We start from the raw sequence: 19,694 nt of genomic DNA, 5'->3' as shown, positions 1-19,694 counted from the left end.
CAAACTGCTCACCCTGTATAATGTCACTTGCATGCATACTTTCAGGGTTGACAATCTTATTCTGTGCAATCAATTACTGTGCTACAACTTACCGAAAGGTATAGATGAGAAGTGCAATTCCAATGACTACATCTACAAAACAACTCCTACACCTGAGGCTCAGGAATCATTGCAGAAGAGGTAATCTAAAGATGGTAAGTGTCAGAGGATTAGACGCTTGCTGTGTGATTTTGTGCATCAGTAATGTCTGAAGGTATACCCATAATCTCCACTACTTGACTGGATAAACTGAATAAGAACTGAATAAGAACAACAATAGAAATGATAGAGTGAACTAGGGAAAGCTCACCAGGCCACAGGCCCACATGGAGGATATTTTTAAAGCAGCCATTGTGATAGAGCTTTGTATGTTCTCTTTGATGTTTGAATGACAGAAACTTTCTGCTGCCTAGAAATGGAAGATTTTTACCTCATGTTGAATAAGATAAGGATGAATTTTTAATGAATGGGAGAGACTACTCTAACTAGATTTACTGTGTTGGAAGTTACTCTTCCAGCTCCTAGAGAAGAAAGGTAGTCATCATTCTCATCCAGATATAGTCTCTGCTGCTGTAACAAGAGATCTACCAGAAAAAAAATGTTATGAGTATAACCAAGTGCATTTGTCTCAGATCTACAGTCAACTTTATGAGGTCAAATTCATAAAGGACATTTCAAAAGTAGCCAAGATCCTGAAACTAAATAAATTTATGTGCCAATGGGAAAAATCTCTTGCTATTTTGTCCTAAAGGAACGTGGCAAGATATTTGTACATACACGGGTTCTCGCGTGTGTACCAGGCAGGGCGGCTGGAGTGCTTGCCTAGCATTCATGAAGCCCTTGGTTTGATCCACCACCTCATATGGTGGACATGGTAGCATATGCTTATAACAATAGCACTCAGGAGGTGGAGGCAGGAGGATCAGGAGTTCAAGGTCATTTTTGGTTGTGTACTAAGTGTGAAGCCATCCTGAGCTAAAGGAGACCATCTCAAAAAATATTCATGTATATTGTATTATTTTTACATGCTTCATTGTATATACATACACAGTTTTATTAAAGTGTAAGAACTGAGGTTGTATTTGAATTATATAATTTATTAACCTGTACATTTATCTCTTTAAAATTTTTTCATCATGTGTCCCCAGTTCTCAACTTAATACCTGGTATCTAAAGAAGAGCATTGTAAACATTTATCAAATAAACAGATTCTTTTGCCACAAAAAAAAAAAGTGACTCCTAATGACATATTGCTCATCAGCAAACATCACCCAGTAGAAATAACACAGAGATCCACAACTGGATAATGCACAAAGACTAATAAACTTTGAGCAACTAGCCATAAACGGGTTATTTTCATCAAAGTTCTCTCCTCAGGCTTCACTGATCTAGGCAAAAGATGAGGTAGAATTGTTGTAAGAACAAGAGATGGTAGATATCCCTAAGGAAGCAGTGTCTTCCAGACACAGCAGGACTGCTAAGTAGATATACTTACAGAGACTGTGACAGCACTCACAAGACTTGTACAGGTTCAAAGAAAACAAACTTCAAGAAATGAGAAGGTGACCTTGTCACAAAGACTCATCCCTGATCAATAATCCATTTGGATATAATACAAACTAGGAAAGAAAAAAAAAATCGGTTTTTACCAGTATAGTACAACTGCGCGTAACACCTACCATTCAGGGCAGGCCCCATGCTAGGAAGCTGGCCTACACAAAAGAGTCAATGTCTTTGTTTTGTCTTGAAGGTTTTTGTTTTGTTTTCTCTTGTTATTTTTGTCATATTGTTTTTTGTGTATTTTGGTTTTCAAACTGTTTTCCCCCCCTCTGCGAGAGAAAAAGAGAGAGAGAGCACAGTGCTATGTGAGTAGAAAGGTGAAGAAAATATTGGAGAAATTGGGAAATGAAAAACACTATCCAACAATGTTTCATGAAAATTATTTTAAATAAAAATAAGGAAATTAAGCAACATTTATGCTAAGAGTTCTAGCGCGTGATGGTTTTAGACTCAGAAGTTGGAAATTATAAAAAAAAAAGAGAGGGCCAATGATTTTTCAAACCAATAGTCTCGTTATTGTGGGAGTCTGGAGAGTCAGTCACAAACTTATACTTGAAAATAAAAGTTAAGGCTATTTCAGTTTGCTTCTTGGGTCTATTGTATGGAAAAACTTTTTCCAAGCCTTTACTCTGATGTAATGTTTACTCTATCATTGTTGCTGAGGTATGTTTTTTGTATGCAGAAGAATGATACTAGTCTTTTTGTTTTTATTAGGAATTGAGTCCATCAATGTTGAGCGATATCACTGACCAGTTGTTCTTGATTCTAATTACTTTGATGTTTGTGTAGTAGTGTGTGTGTTTGTGTGTGTGTGTGTGTGTTTGTCCCCTCTTTTGGTTTTGCAGGTATAAGGTATAGGGTATTTCCCATGTTTTTTTTTTTTTTGGGGGGGGGGTGTAATAACTTCATTGGTTGGAATTTTCCTTATAGTATCTTCTGTAATGCCACAAATGGTGTTAATTTTAACAGGATGTTTGCATGCAGAAGAAGGCAAATAGATTCATATTCATCAATCTGCACAAAATTCAAATTCAAGTGGATCAAAGACCTTAATATAAAACTGGATATACCAAACCCAAAAGAAAAGAAAATGGTGAATAGCCTTGAATGTATTGGTATAGGAGACAACTTTATGAACAGAATACCATCAGCTCAGGCACTAAGAGTAACAATTTGTAAGTGGAACATCATGAAACTGAAATCCTTTCTATGAGACAAAAGACATCATAAATACAACAAAATACAGCCTATAGAATGGGAAAAGATCTTTACCAACCCTACATACAACAAAGGGATAATATCCAAAATATATAAAGAAATAAAAAAATTAACAACAAACCAAATAACCCAATTAAAATGGGGTTTGGTGCTAAACAGAACTATCAACAGAGGAATCTTGAATGTCTGAGAAGCACTTAAAAGAAATGTTCAAAATCCTTACTTGTCAGGGAAATGCAAAACAAAATGATTCTGAGATTCCATCTTCCACTTGTCAGAATAGCTCAATAACTCAGGATGGCAAGGATGGGAAACAAGGGGAATACTCCTCCATTGCTGGCAGGATTGGCAATTTGTACCACCACTTTGGAAATTAATCTGGTGCTTTCTCAGATAGTTGTTAATAGCTCTACCTCAAGATCCAGTTATTATACTTCTGGGTATATACCCAAAAGATGTTCAGCAATAACATAAGAGCAGTTGCTCACTTATTTTTATAGCACCTTTATTTGTAATAACCAGAAACTGGCAACAACCTAGATGTCCCTCAACCACAGAATGGATAAACAAAAGGTGGTATATTTACAAAATCAAATACTACTTAGCCTTTAAAAAACAAGACATTTCAGGAGTCAATTTGATTTTTTTTTTAACCTACCTTATTTGGGGGTTCTTTATATCTCTTTCTCCCTTCTCCCCTAAATCCCTTCCAACACCCTGATACCAGGTAGGAGAGAAAGAAAGTTAATGGAGGAGAGGGCATAGTTCTCTTTAGTTACTTCCTGCTGGTTAGTGACGTTGGGTTCCTAAAGGCTTCTACCTCCCTTCTGACCCATGAACCTTAGGGAGGAGAGAAATAAGGTAAATAGGCATGGGGATGTGGACCTTTTAAGAAGTACTTTCTTGGAGAGATTCATTCTTCAACATTGGGATACTAGCAGTGCACTCAAACAGCAAACCAGCAATCCAAAGATAGCAGATAGCAAAAGCAGCAACAAGGACCAGCAATGGCAGCAGAACGGTTCAGCCAGAGTAGCACCATTTAGCAGAACCAGCATGATTCAGCAAAACTGGCGGGAAGAATTCTCCAGAGCAACTGAAGTGAAATAAAGTAACGAGTTCTTCTTCTGTCTGTGGTCTCTTATGCCTTCTGAACAGAGAGCACACCAGGATGTTTTTCAGCTGGCAAAAGACACAACCCCTGCACAAGGCAGTCTCCTGTTGGCAAGGCTCACAAGCCCTCTCAGGAGGCTCTTTATCAGCTGACAAAGATCATCCACATCTCACAAGGATGCTGTCAGCTATGGACAAATCATTCCCCCATCCTACACTTGGGACTACACCAAAAATATCCACACAACGCAACCAAAACTTCCACTACAGACATCATACAATTTGCAGGCAACTGAATCAGAATAGAAAAGATCATGCTGACTGAGGTAACCCAGACCCAGAAAGACATACTTGGCGTGTGCTCACTTCTAAGTGGTTATTAACCATTAAGTACAGAATAAACATGCTACAATCCACAGACCCAGAAAAGCTAAGTAACAGGGATGAACCAAAAGAGGATTCTTGAATCTCAATTAGAAGGGAAAATAGAATAAACATCTAAAGTAGATGGATGGAGGTATCTGGGTGGGGAGGGGGTGGGGAGAGATACAGAGGTGTGGAGAGCAAGAGGTGAGGGAAGGACATGAGAGAGTGGAAATCAGTGGTGGAATTGTGGGGGTGTGTATCTCTGTGAAGGAGAGGTTTCACTGTAACTACAGGGGTGACCCTAGTTGAGACTCCTAGTAATGAGGATTTGGACCAAAAGTGGCGACCTCCTGTAGCCAGGTGGAATTTCCAGTGGAGAGAAGGGGACACCAAACCACTCAAAAAACCTTTGACCCAAAATTTGCCTTGGCTATGAGACGTGTAGGGAGCAAGGATTGAGGGAATGGCCAACTAATAACTGTCCCAACTTGAAACCTACCCCATGGGAGAGAGCCAACTGCTGACACTATTAATGAGACCCTGTTATGCTTGCAGACAGGAGCTTAGTGTAACTGTAGTCTGGAAACAGATGAAGAGACCCACATTCAAACAATAGACAGAGCTCAGGAAGTCTTGTAGAAGAGTGGGAGAAAGGACTAGAAAGGACTGAGGGACCTGGAGGGGTAATGGACACTAAAAAGATCTACTGAGTAAATTAGCCTAGGCACTTGGGGGCTCACAGAGACTGAACCACCAACGAAAGAGCATGTATGGGCTGGCACTAGGTGCCCTACATGTATGTAGCAGATGTGCAGTTTGGTCATCATGTGTGTTCCCTAACAATTGGAGTAGGGGCTGTCTATGACTCTGTTGCCTGCCTTTGGATCCCTCTCTTAGATGGAATGCCTTGTCTAGCCTCAGGGGAGAGCATGAACTTAGTCCTGTTGGGACTTCATGTGCCAGGGTAGATTGGTACCTATGGAGGGCCTCCTCTTCTCTGAGGAGATGGAGAAGAGTTGGATGGGTTAGGGCATGTGAAGGTGGGAATGGGAGGAGAGGAGGGAGGAGCTGTGATCATGCTAAAGTAATTAAATAAAAAAATATCAGAAAAAAAAAGAGTTCAAGGACATTGTCTCCACTAAATAATGTGGTTTAATATTTATCCATGTAGATCTATTTTTTTTCAAGGCACTTTAGAAAATATGTTAACAAACATTAAAAAAAATGAAAGAGGGACTAAAAGGTTTCCATTTAGGAAAGAGAGAGTTGCAGTTTCTGAACTAAGATTGAGATAACAAGCAGATTGTACAGTAGAAGATGACAAACAATTCCCTCATGGGATAGAAATAAATAGGAGAGGAGAGGAAAAGATATGATTCTTGAATTATAGATCTCAGAAAGCCAGGAGGCTTAACTGAGCATCAACAAGTAGTTACATTAAGAGAAGCCTTTAATATGTGTAAGCTCATATCTCATTAGAGGCATTTTTAGCCCTACTACTTTCCTTAGTTGCGTATTATTTTCTTTCAAAATATGTATTTAGGCTAAGTTTTCTAAGTTTTAAAATAAGATTGTTCTCAAAATAGGCAAAGTGTCTCAAACCTGTATTCCTAGGAGACATGCAATTTCTGGCTTTTGAGCACATGAACTGCTATCAGTTCAGTTTGTGGCTATGTAGGCCTACCTATTGACTTCTGTGTTGGTCTGGGCGTCAGTAGGAGATACTCTCTTAACTTTTATTAATTACACTTTATTCTCTTTGTATCCCCCCATGAACCCCTCCCTCCTCCCCTCCTAATCCCACATTCCCTCCCCCTTATTCACGCATGTCCCTCCCCAAGTCCACTGATAGGGGAGGTCCTCCTCTCCTTCCTTCTGATCTTAGTCTATCTAATCTCATCAAGAGTGGCTGCATTGTCATCTTCTGTGGCCTTGGTAAGGCTGCTCCTCCCTGAGGGGGAGGTGACCAAAGAGCAAGCCAATCAGTTTATGTCAGAGGCAGTCCTTCTTTCCATTACTATGGAACCCACTTGGACACTGAACTGCCATGGGCTACATCTGTACAGGGGTTCTAGGTTATCTCCACGCATGGTAATTGGTTGGAGTATGAGTCTCTGGAAAGACCCCTGTGTAAAGACACACACGGTATATATTCACTCATATAGACATATAATATAGGATAAAACTACTAAAATCTGTACATATAAAGAAACTAATCAAGAGTGAGGACTCTGACTAAAATGTTCAATCCCCATCCCAAAAGGCCAAGAGGAAGGACATCAAAAGAAGTAGAAAACAGGAAACATCCTAGGAACCTGCCACAGAGGGCTTCTGAAAGGCTCTGCTCTGCAGACTATCAAAGCAGATGCTGAGACTTATGGCCAACTGTTTTGCAGAGTGCATGGAATCTTATGAAAGAAGTGGGAAATAGTAAGATCTGGAGAGGACAGGAACTCCACAAGGAGATACTCTCTTAAAGAACCAAAATGAAAAAAAAAAAAAAAAAAAAACAAAAACAAAAACGAACCAAAGAACCAAAATGAACAACAAATGAACAAACCACAACCAAAGCAGCAACAAGATTTATTTTTTCTCCTTTTCACAAAAGGCCTGAGGCAAGCTACTTACTACTCACAAAAAAGGGTTCCAGTCTGTCTATACTACAGAATAATTGAAGTGTAGCTCAGAGAAGAGGAGCTTGTCTATTATTCCTGAAACTCTAGTGCCACACACACACACACACACACGCGCGCGCGTGCACACACACACACGTACACACATAAGGAGAGAGACACACACACATACCACAAACACAGCACAAACACAGACAGGCAAAAACACACCTCATATACACACAAATATATTGCACACACACAAAAACACAGAGACACAAACACACACATATACCCATACACACACATACACCACAAACACACAACAGAAACACAGATAAAATTATCACATGTATACAGAGATACACTGCCTCACCCCCACACTTACACTAGCAAAGACTGGTCAAGCTAATTTTTAAAGCTTATAACTATTAGTTATGCAATTTATATCTTTTAGAATATGATATGTTGGTATTCATATGTCACAAAGGTGGTCTTCACCATGGGAAATAAGGTCTGTACACATCAGAAAGGATGATATTAGGTGTAGATCACGCCATTTGTATCACAGCAAACTGACATAGACATAAGCTCATATGTAGCATGGATACATGGATCATTTGCAACCCCCTTTTTTCATGTTCCCTGCCTAGAATCTTTTATCATTGCCAGATTAGATGTTTAGGACCATCCCTAAATCTACACCTATTTTTAATTTTTGACTTGTTGTTAAGTCTTATATGTTTTAAAGTAAGAAATTCCTTTGTATGGTAGACCAGGTGTGTGCTGGCAATACAGAGCAATTTTGAATGTGAATGGACAGATACCCAGAAAGTGAAGTGCCACAGAGACCATGCAAGATCATTGGAGTCAAAGGTTACTATTCCCAATTTTGCACCATTGCCATTCCTCTAAGAATCTGTTATGTAAGAATAATTCATCTTCCACATTAAGAAAAAAATAAAAGAAGTCATCTAGACTTGAAGAGCACACATTACTTATGCAAATGCTAAGGGTTTATGTCAATTAATGTTTCATTTATATATTCTCTTTGACATGTATCTGATTCATTACAGCTCCATTGCTGCTAATTCACCATGTAGGGGAAATGCCAAACAGGTTAATTTTTCTGTGAATATGAGCAATTTTATCACATCATTTCACCAGTTTTTTCTCCTCCCTAACACAGGAATAGCATTAATACAAGAACTAGGGAACATTTTATCATGTCCCTTTTATGTGTTAAGTGACTCCAGGAACTGCCAAGTGCACCTTAAGGACAGTGCTGTGTCAATTACCATAATCACTGTCCTGTCTTTCCCTCACAGACACCTGCCATTAAGTTTCAGCTTAGTCCTGAATGTCTCTTGATTTTTAACCTTTTGAGAGATGCCCCAACTTCTCATATAAGAGTCAATTCATTAAATTTTCAGATATATTAACATGTTTGAAAAAGTGACCCTTTCTACCTTAAACATCTCTTTTTCTGAAATTGACTTAAAATTTTAATTGTAAAACTATCTCTCATGTTTTATAGGACATCTATATTTCCTTTACTTAAATATTTTATAACATACAGAAGTTTTCCAACACATTTACAGGTGCCACCTTTACTATAACTTTTCCAGGTGAGAGTAATACTTGTGTTTTGTTTATTCCTTGCAGCGTTACTCTTCTCTGCTTTAAATACTTTATGAATATTCATTTCTAAAATAGAGTTTGAACATCCCTACAATGCTGTCATCATTACTAAAAAATAAATAAATTGTGGCCAACAACTTGAATCCAGACTAATTTTTGTATTGAATGAAATAGATGATAATAGAGAAAAAAAAATCTTACCTTGCCAAACAAAGGGCCTTTACAGTTATCTGTTAAACCTTTTATGAGTCTATTATTAAATTTTCTTTTTTTTTTTTATTTTTTATTTTTTTTTCTTTTTATTTTATTTTTTTTTATCAGTTACATTTTATTAACTCTGTATCCCAGCCGTGTCCCGATCCCTAAATTTTCAAACATACATACACAAATTATGATATTTATAATGAAGTTACTTTCTCTATTTTATCTGAAATTTGTGTGCCTGAGCCACTTCATCCCCTGGAGGGACTGCAGGAAATGTGTTGATCTATGGATTTTTCTCAGTTACAAAGTGTCTTGTCATCTCAAATGCATTTGCTTACATGTGTCCTTAAAACCACTGTATTTCCAAGAAGATGTACTGACTCTGTAGTAGGACCCCCTCATTTCTGTTATGTCCTACACCCCTCTCTCTTTAAAATTTTTTAAAATTATTTTTCCATTGTATATTTTTTGTTTCTTTGTCAAAAATTAAGTATAGGTAGTTGTGTGGGCTTATTTCTCAAGATCCAGCTATAACACTCCTGGGCATTTATCTGAAAAATGCTCAACCACACAACAAGGACATTTGCTCAATTATGTTCATAGCAGCTTTATTCGTAATAGCCAGAATATGGAAACAGATGTTTCAAGATGTCCCTCAACTGAAGAATGGATACAAATTGTGGTACATTTATACAATGGAATATGACTCAGCAATTAAAAACAAGGAAATCATGAAATTTGCAGGCAAATGGATGGAACTAGAGAAGATCATTCTAAGTGAGGTTAACAAGAGGCCGAAAGACACACATGGTATATACTCAATTATAAGTGAATATTAGCCATAATATAGGATAAACATACTAAATTCTATAGTTCTAAAGAAGGTAAACAATAAGGAGGACCCTGGGGAAGATGCTTAATCAGAAAAAAAAAAGTCAAACATGATAGACCTCAGAAGTAGGAGAAGACTAGGAACAGGACATGAGATGTCCACAGGGAACCTCTAAAAGACTCTACCCAGCAGGGTATCAAAGCAGATGCTGAGACTCATGGCCAAACTTTGGGCAGAGTGCAGAGAATCTCATTGAAGAAGGGGGAGACAGAAAGACATGGAGGGGACAGGAGCTCCACAAGAAGACCAACAAAGCCAACAAATCTGGGCCCAGGTGCACCTGCAGAGACTAATGAATCAACCAAGGAACATGCATGGAGAAGACCTAGACCACCTGCTCAGATGTGCCTCATGGACAGCTCAGTCTCCATGTGAGTTCCCTAGTAAGGGGAGCAGGAACAATCACTGGCATGAACTTCGTTGCCTGCTTTTTGATCACCTCTCTCTGGTGAGGTGGTCTTACTAGGTCACAGAGAAAGAAGATCAACACATTCCTGATGAGACCTGACAGGCTAGGGTCAGATAGCAGGGACCTTCCCTATCAGTGGACTAGGGAAGGGTGTTGGGGAGGAAGATAGAGGTAGGGTGGGACCAGGAGGACATGAGGGAGGGCACTACAGCTGGGAGAAAAAGTGAATAAATTGTAATAAATAATAATAGTAAAGAAAAAATAAAAAGAATGGTAAAAGAAAATATAAACTTTTCTTCAAAAGACAAAACCCAAATAACCTAACAGTGCTCTTCTGATATTTAAGCTGTTTTTTTTAATTTAAATGAATGTGTATGTGCTCATTTTTTGAGAATGTACACCTGCAATTATAAATTATACCAGATACTCGTTATACATTTGCGACTGCTTTGTGAACTGTAGTACTTGTTGGGGACTGAGTGACCAGCAATCTATGCTCATTTATTGTTTTCCATGCAGAATCCAGGGAAAAGAATCTGAGGTTGTTGAAGATTCGCGATGCACGTTCCTGTTTTGAAGTGAGCTAATTGCCAACCTCTCAACCCATCCTCCTAATTCTTTTCAGTCTGTGATGGCTTGACTTATAATGGCACGAGATATTTCGTCTTTCTGAATAAAGAGATATTTTGTAGTACTTTATTAAAAACTGGTACATGGCAAATAAGATTTTCAAATAAGTGAATGGCATTCTTTTCACTTAACATGACTGACTTAATATCAAGCTGCCACATTTCAAAGAATGAAAAATGTATCTATTATGATTCTATGAACAGAATATTGTGAAATATGCAAAAATACTTAAAATAGACTATAATTTTCAAAATTTCATAGTAAAGTTGATTTTAATTATTTTATAGGATATAATTTTGTTAAGTAAATATCCTTACCAGTATGAATCGGAAAGTTTTAACGTATATTTAAGGCATACTATATTCATTTTCATAACAATAAACAAATTCTTATTGCCTCAAATACATTGTAGAATTTTTGGAAGTGAAAGAACGGCTTGCCTTGCACTCAATCCTGATAATAAAACTGTATTTCCCACGATTCTTGTTCAAGAGTTATGTTTTTATGTTATTTATCTGTATATTAATGTATTGCAATTGACCTGAATAGGCTTCGCATGCATATTGGCAAGTAAATCTTTATAAGATATATAGTCTCTTTCAGTAGGTTTTCATGCAATATAAACTGTATTGAATATGAGGAGTAATATTTGTGATAGTGTCATATCACTATGACAAATTACTTTAAAATATCAGCTTATAGAAGGAAATGTTGAGGGTATATCTTTATTTTAGAGATTTTATTGAGGCCATTCTTTGACCTTATTACAGTAGGTCTGTAGTTAGTCTGAACACCACAGTGAAGAGAGAGTGTTGGGACAGAGCTGCTCTTCTCATTCTAACCAGATATGGGACAGAAAGGAGACAGAACAACAAAAGTCTAGGCTTGTTACTGAACTCTTTGTGAACTCAAATTATAGAAGCCTAACTAATAATTTCCTAAGGGAAGAATATTTGTCAACATTTAAGATACCTAATAGCCCATTTCTCTCAATTAAAAAAAATCTGTTATTATTCAGGGAGCAATTAATTAAGCAGTATTCCTCTGTGGTCCCTGCTTCAATTCCTGTCTCCAGGTTCCTGGGGTTGGTTTTCTCGATGATGAACCTATAAGCTACATAAAACTTTTCCTTTCCAAGTTGCTTTTAGTCATGATGATTATCACAGCAATAGAGAGGAAAACAACACCAAAACCATTAGCAAGAATGTGTGTGGTAGGCTCCTGTTCTGTTTCTTGTTTTCTCCTTCTTCCAATGTCCATCCCATTTGTCTTTCTAAATGAGGATTGATCATTAGCTTCTTTAGTTGACAGATTTTAGTATGTTTATCTTATCTTATAGGTCTAGTATCCACTTGTAAGTGAGTATATACCATGTTTGTCTTTCTGCTTCTGGGATACCTCATTCAGAATGATCTTTTCTAGATAACACCATTTGCCTACAAATGTAATGATTTCCTTGTTTTTAATTGCTGAGTAGTATTCCATTGTGTAAATGTACCACAATTTCTGTATCCATTCCTCAGCTGAGAGACATCTGGGTTGTTTCCAGGTTCTGGCGATTATAAATAAAGCTTCTATGAACATGGTTGAGCAAATGTCCTTGTTGTATACTTGAGCATATTTTGGATATATGCCTAGGAGTGGATCTTGAGGAAGCACTTTTCCTAATTGTCTGAGAAAGTGCCAGATTAATTTCCAAACTGGTTGTACAAGTTTACATTCCCACCAGCAATGGAGGAGGGTTTCCCTTTCTCCACAATCTCTCCAGCATGTGTTGGCACTTGAGTTTTTGCGGCTGAGAATTATAACCAAACTATGGGCAGAGTGCAGGGAATCTTATGAAAAAAGGGGGAGTTAGTAAGTCCTGGAGAGGACAGGAGCTCCACAAGGAGTCAACAGAACCAAATCATCTGGGAAGAGGGGTAGTTTCTGAGACTGATACTCCAATCAAAGACCATGTATGGAGATAACCTAGAACCCCTGCTCAGATGAAACCCATGGCAGCTCAGTTTCAAAGTGGGTTTCCTAGTAAGGGACTGTCACTGACATGAACTCAGTGGCTGGCTCTTTGACTACCATCCTCCCCCGAGGTAGAGGCAGCCTTTCCAGGTCACAAAGCAGGACCTTGCAGCCAGTCCTGATGAGATCTGATAAGCTGCAGTCAGATGGAAGGGGAGGAGGACCTCCCCTCTCTGTGGATTTAGAGAGGGGCATGTGAGGAGATGAAGGAGGGAGGGTGGGATGGGGAGGGAATGACAGAGGGGGGTACAGCTTTGATACAAAGTGAATAAAATGTAATTAATGTAAAAAATATAAAAACTTAATTAAAAAAATGAATATGTGTGCTGTTGTGATGGACTCGACCATGTTTTTTTTATGCCCTGGTCTATTTTAGGGACAAAGTTAGAGTACTTTGGAGCTTTGAATTTGAAAATACATTTCATGCTCAGAATTTAGTGAGATGTTCTAAGAATTTAGAAGATAATGACAAAATATATCTAAATAATTGGTGCCCTGCTTGTGAAGTTTCAGTGGGAAGTATAACAATTTTCAATAACTCTATCATGGCCATTATTATTACCAAAATAATGTTTACTTATGAATATCTGCTTTTCTGGTTAGCTGGGCTGAAGAATCAGTTGTGATTTATCAGACATAAGATTAATGGAGATAATTTTTTAGTTTTCTGGGACAACAGAATGTAATTAGTTAACACTGAAAGATCAACTATGCTTAATAAACAACCAGCATCATTGAGATGAAATCTCAGCATCAGATCACCAAAGTTGTGGTCCAGATGGAACCCAGGCTGTACCTTAAGGTGGTAGGCAAACATGGTGATACATAAGAGTTGCCTATGTGGTTCTGATTTTGGTGTCATGAAAGCTGTAGGGTCATGGGCAGAAGCTGAGGCTCAGCGTAATTAGATAGGAATAGAGATAATAAAGAGGTAAGGACAGGCCATAGGTGGATGCAGCTCCAGTTGCAACAGGATCCAGAGGACACTGCATAACACTGGCAATAATGGAACAGAGCTAGTCTGAGCCTACAGGAAAGGATGCAGAAGCCACCTGAAGTCCAGATGATACTGAATGAGTTCCAGACGTCAAACATTCAGCTACAAGATTTGGAGCTTTTGGTTTTGGTTTTAGTTTTCCTTAACTTTGACTGTATTTATACCAGATTTTTCAATGTCAAAATAAGTATTAATTTTTGTTCAAGCAGAAGCTCACTGCTAAGAAATTGAGATCCGGGCAGAAAACAACCAATCAGAAATGTAGTGTTGTTGAACCCAGTCCCACTGACCTTATTTACAAAATGACTCCTGCTCCTAAGACTCAGGGAACATTGCATAATAGAAGGTAGGAAAATAGAAAGGGGAAACAAAATGTCTGCATATTTTCTGTGATCTTGTGGTTCCTAGAAGCTAGACACTACACCAGTAAACTCTTACCAGAATGATTACCTAAATATGAACAAAACGAATACAACAGTAGATACCTAAAGTGAACAGGGAGAGATCATGAGGCCTTGACATTACACAGTGATTTTTAAAGCCCATGCAACCATGGGGCTGGAAAAATGCTCAGCAGGTAAAAGCTCTAGCTATTCTTTTCAAGAACCCAGGTTAAATATCCAGTACCTATATAAAAGCTCACAGCTTCTATAGCTAGTTCTGAGTGTCTGACAACTCCACGTAGCTTCATCAGTCTTCTCAATACACTGTGCACAGATATTCCAGTAGGGAAAACACACATATACATGAAAAAAGACTGAATAAAGTTGTGCTCTAATCCATAATATGTTATTAATATGAGATTTTGGAGATAAAATAAAGAAAAGTTCTAGTTCAAAGTAAAGGAATTTTTTTCTTTTTATCTTTAGCTTTTTTTATTTTCTTATTATTCATTATATTTTATTAACTCTGTATCCCAGCTGCATCCCATTCCCTCATTCCCTCTCAAACCCTCCCTCTCTCCCTCATCTCCTCCCTGCCCCTTTCCAAGTCCACTGATTGGAGAGGACCTCCTCCCCTTTCATCTGACCCTGTTTTATCAGGTATCTTTAGGACTGGCTGCAAAGGGAAACCAATTGGTTACTGGGCTACCATGGGCTTCATTTGAGCAGAGGGTCTAGGTTATATCCATACATGGTCCTTGGTTGAATGTCAGTCTCAGAAAAGACCCCTGTGCCCAGCTACATTTGGTTCTTGTGGAGCTCCTATCCTTTCCATTTCATACTAACTCCCCCTTCTTTCATATGATTTCCTGCACTCTGCCGAAGGTTTGGTTATGAGCCTTAGTGTCAAAGTTAACACAAAGTTAAACAGCTTTGGAAGAAAGAACCAAATTTAAAGACGGCTTCTACCAGATGATGTTTGATACGAGAGGTGGGAACCAGTCTATTATGTGTTTTGTCATTCTTCGGTAGGTCTGTATAAGAGTTATAGCTGAGCAATCCAGAAAAAGCCAAAAGCAACATTCATCCATGGTCTATGCTTACTTACTGTAATTCCTCCGGGTTACCGCCATGAGTTTCTGGCTTGGTCTTTATTGATGATAGATAGACTATAACTTGCTAGCTAAATAAAGCCCATTCTTCCCAGGCTGCTTTTGTGTATGATGCTCATCATATCAATAGAGAAGAGATCTAAAACTAAAGCAAAATGAAGACATGCCAGAGAACTTCCTCAAGGACAGAAGTAGAATATCACTTCAAGTGGGGAGGTTCCAGAGACCAAAGACAAATTAGAGTATTTCTGTAAATAGATAAAAAATTTATTATTTTTAATTTTTATTTTTATATTAATTACAGTTTATTTACTTTGTATCCCAGCTGTAGTCCCCTTCCTTCATTTCCTCCCAATCCCATCCTTCTTCCTTCATCTCCTCCCTGCCCCTCTCCAAGTCCACTGATAGGGGAGGTCCTCCTCCATCTGACCTTAGCTTGTCAGGTCTCATCAGGACTGCCTGCATTGTCTTCCTCTGAGGCCTAGTAAGGCTCGTTCCCACTCAAGGCTCAATGATTAAAGACCCAGCCACTGAGTTCATGTCAGTGACAGTCTCTGTTTCCCTTACTAGGAAAACCACTTGGAGACTAAGCTGCCATGGGCTACATCTGAGCAAGGGTTCTAGGTTATATCCATGAAAGGTCCTCGGTTGGAGTATGAGTCCCAGAAAAGACCCCTGTGCACAGGTTTTTTAGTTCTGTTGCTCTCCTTGTGGAGCTCCTGTTCCCTCCAGGTCTTACTAAAGAGATAAAATTTTAATGAAAGGATAAAAAGTGAATAAATAATGTCAGTCTGTGAAATGAATTAATACTTTTGTCAAAATTATGGAAATTCATGTGATTTCTATGAAACATAAATAAATGTTATTCTTTCATTAGAGTCAAAGAGGTTGTCACTGCAATGACTCAAGTCTGCTCCTTACTTGAAGGACATGACTTAGGAAAAGAGCATGAGAAGGAATGAATCAGGTTTATTCAAAACTAAATCTGATTAATATGGAGGAACTTTTTCTTTGTCCCTCTAATTTGAGGATCCAAAGACACACAGGACCCATGAACACACACAACCAATGGACACAGGCTACAGGGACTACATGGGACCTGTAGACACATGGGACCTAGGGATTCATAGATTCAGGAACATATGGGACTCATGGACACACATGTAGGAACAAACAGAACTAAGAGACATAGAATACCCAGAGACACATGGGACCCAGGGAATCGTGGGACATAGTGACACATAGGACTCAGAAACATGTCCTAGGGATGCAAGAAACCGAGGCCCAAACCGGACCTGGTACCCACAGGACACAGAAATGGATAGGACCCAAACAGTCAAAGGACACAGGGACAGGCAGGACCTAGGGACACACATTTGTACCGCCTAGTGATTTAACACACTCAAAAATCTTCACATTTGTATCAGTCATGGTTGATAAATGTAAGGTGAGAAAAACATATCCATAACATGTTTCTAGCTTTTACAGCTCAAAATTCTATGGAAGTCTATGGAAATGTCAAGTTCTATGGAAATCGTAATTGTATTTCCTCCCCAAAGATGTAAAAAAAGAACTAGGTCCACTTGGCTAAAACTAAATTATACTAGGCATTCTGTGTCTGGAGGGATTACAAGCACAGGGGCAGCTTCCAAATAACTATTTATCTATTTATCAAAGGTAGGAGGACAGAAGAGTACCTGCTAAGATTCAATAGTTCATTCTAAGGTCGTTTCCTTTAGCTTGCAAATTCCTGCTGTTCATTTCAAGCTGATTTTCAAACTTTGTGATTTTACTTTTAAATGAAAACTCCTTACTCTTTTTGATATGCTGATATCTTAGAATATCCCACATTTTATTCAGATGGTTAGCACATATTCCTTCCTAGTTTCCTACTGCCTTTTTTTTTTTTTTTTTCATCCTGAAGGCATTTTCCTGAAATGCAGTATATTGCTTTGTACTCCTTCCTAAGAGCATGGAATTAAAAAAAAAAAAAAAAAAACTTTTGTAGCTGTGATCTCACTCTTTGATTCTTTCCCACTTTTAAGTAATTTTTGCATGACTGTAAAACATACATTTAAATATTTTTTTTCTTGTTGAATTCTCTGTCTTAGACAATGTAATTGACCTTTCTACAGCAAGAAATCTTTCTGTCTTATTTGTATCTATATTTGTCATCACCTGCTGTCTAGGTAGTTAAACATCCTCTAGAGATACTCTTAGTCTAGAGAACTGATTTTCAAGTTCAAAATACTTTAAATAAATATTACAAATATATTAACAGAGTTTGAAAGCAAAAAAATCAAGTCAGTTTACAATATAAATTTTATGTAAAAAAGGTATTTAAGTAGTGTGTTCAATTATAATGTATTCATAATTTTGAAATAAGAAAATTTTAAAGACAATATTTTTAAACAAAACAAATAATTAGATTTTTATTTTCTTTTCACACAAGGCTGGATACTATGAAAATGAAATTTTGGGTAAGAGAGTTTTATAAAACATTGAACTAATATTAGTTTGTAGTTTCTAAATTTCATAAAATAATTAAAAGTGTAAAAAAACTGGCATAGTTTTTAACTGCACTTCATCCACAAAAAAATAAATAATAATAATAATAATTGACTTTAAATTTGTTCCCAGTTAGTCTTTGAAATGGGAAGGATCTAAAGCTCAGGTCCATGGAATTTTAATGAACAATGATGTGTGAAATGAATCCTAGCCCTGTCAATAGGGTGATGGTGAAGTATTATAGCATATTCATGGAAGAATGGTTATATGAAGAACATATTAAGCATTTTGTAAAAGATGCCAGTGAGTGTCCATCTGAAACAGAAAACATGAAGACAATCTACAGCTTTAGGGCATAATATGAGCACTGTGAATTCCTGGTCTGAGGGTTAGTTGCAGGACAGGAATCATTCTGTTGGTATTCTGTTGCTCCTGTAACAGATTTAGTAGGAATTTACAGTTAAGTCACTACAAATTCATTTCCTCAAAAGTTTGTTGGTATCAAGTCAGCATGGACTTTTTCAGGCTAAGATGCAGTCATAGCTTCCATTTGTCCTGCTATGAAAGCTCCAGAAGAGAATTATGTTTTCATTATTCTTCTACAGATCTTTATCAATTTTCAGATTTCTGTGATTAATGGTCTACTGTCAGTTTACTTTGTTAAATGCCTTGTTAAATTCCAGGTTCACTCTATTCATGGTTCTTTTTAAATTTTTATTCTTTATATTAATTACAGGTTATTTACTTTGTATCCCAGCTGTAGCCTCCTCCCTCATTCCCTCTCAAACCCTACCTTCCTTCCTCATCTCCTCCCTGCTCCCCTCTAAGTCCACTGATAGGGGAGGTCCTCCTCCACTTCCATCTGACCCTACTTTATCAGGTCTCATCAGGATTGGCTGCAATGTCCTCCTCTGTGGCCTACCAAGGCTGCTCCTCCCTCAGAGGGAGGGGGGATTTCAAAGAGCCAGCCATTGAGTTCACATCAGAAATAGTCCCTGATCCCCTTACTAGAGTACCCACTTGGATACTGAGCTACCATGGGATACTGAGCTACCATGGGCTATGGCTGAGTAGGGGTTCTAGGTTATATCCATACATGGTCCTTGGTTGGAGAAACAGTCTCAGAAAAGACTCCGGTGCCCAGATATATTTGGTCCTTGTGGAGCTCCTCTCCTCTCCAGGTCTTACTAACTCTCTCTTCTTTCATATGATTCCCTGCACTCTACCCAAAGTTTGGTTATGAGTCTCTGCATCTGCTTTGATACACTGCTAGGTAGAGTCTTTCAGAGGCCCTCTATGGATGGCTCCTGTCCTGTTGCTTTTTTTTTTTTTTTTTTTTTTTTTATATCCAGTGTCCATCCCATTTGTCTTTCTAAGTGAGGATTGATCATCTTACCCCAGTCCTCCTTCTTGCTTAGCTTTCTTAGGTGTACAGATTTTAGTATGTTTGTCCTATTTTATAGGTCTAGAATCCACTTAAAAGTGAGTATATATCATGTTCATCCCTTCTTTAATGCTAGTAAAAGGAGATCTATCACTCTCATGCCCCAAATGACACTTTCTCCCCTTCTCATTATCCTCTTCTTTATTCTTTTCTTCCTGTTTTTGTTCTATCAGGTGTAGCCAAGAAAGAGTACCTTGGGTTATTGGATTGAACCAATCAAGACAGACAACCTCCTCAAGGTCTGTCCCTTAACATGTGAGAAGTCTATTTATATTCATATTCCAATGATTAGAATTTGAACATCTTAGGAAATGTATGATTTTTCTGCCCCCCAACAATTTTTTTTACATCATTTGCTTTATCCAAAGAATTTTTATTTTGTTTGCAAATAATAACAAAACAGACTGGATAGCTTAAATAAGATAGTTTGTTTTCTTAGTGTTCTAGAACAAAAACATTTGAGCCTTAGGTTTAAGAAAGTTTGTTTTTCCTGTTTTTCTGATGACTCTTCCTGACTTACAAATGACTAAATTATTGCTTCATCCCT

This window comes from Meriones unguiculatus, chromosome 17, assembly GCF_030254825.1.
Source record: "Meriones unguiculatus strain TT.TT164.6M chromosome 17, Bangor_MerUng_6.1, whole genome shotgun sequence".
Taxonomy (NCBI): domain Eukaryota; kingdom Metazoa; phylum Chordata; class Mammalia; order Rodentia; family Muridae; genus Meriones; species Meriones unguiculatus.
Note: the sequence above shows the minus strand (reverse complement) of the source record.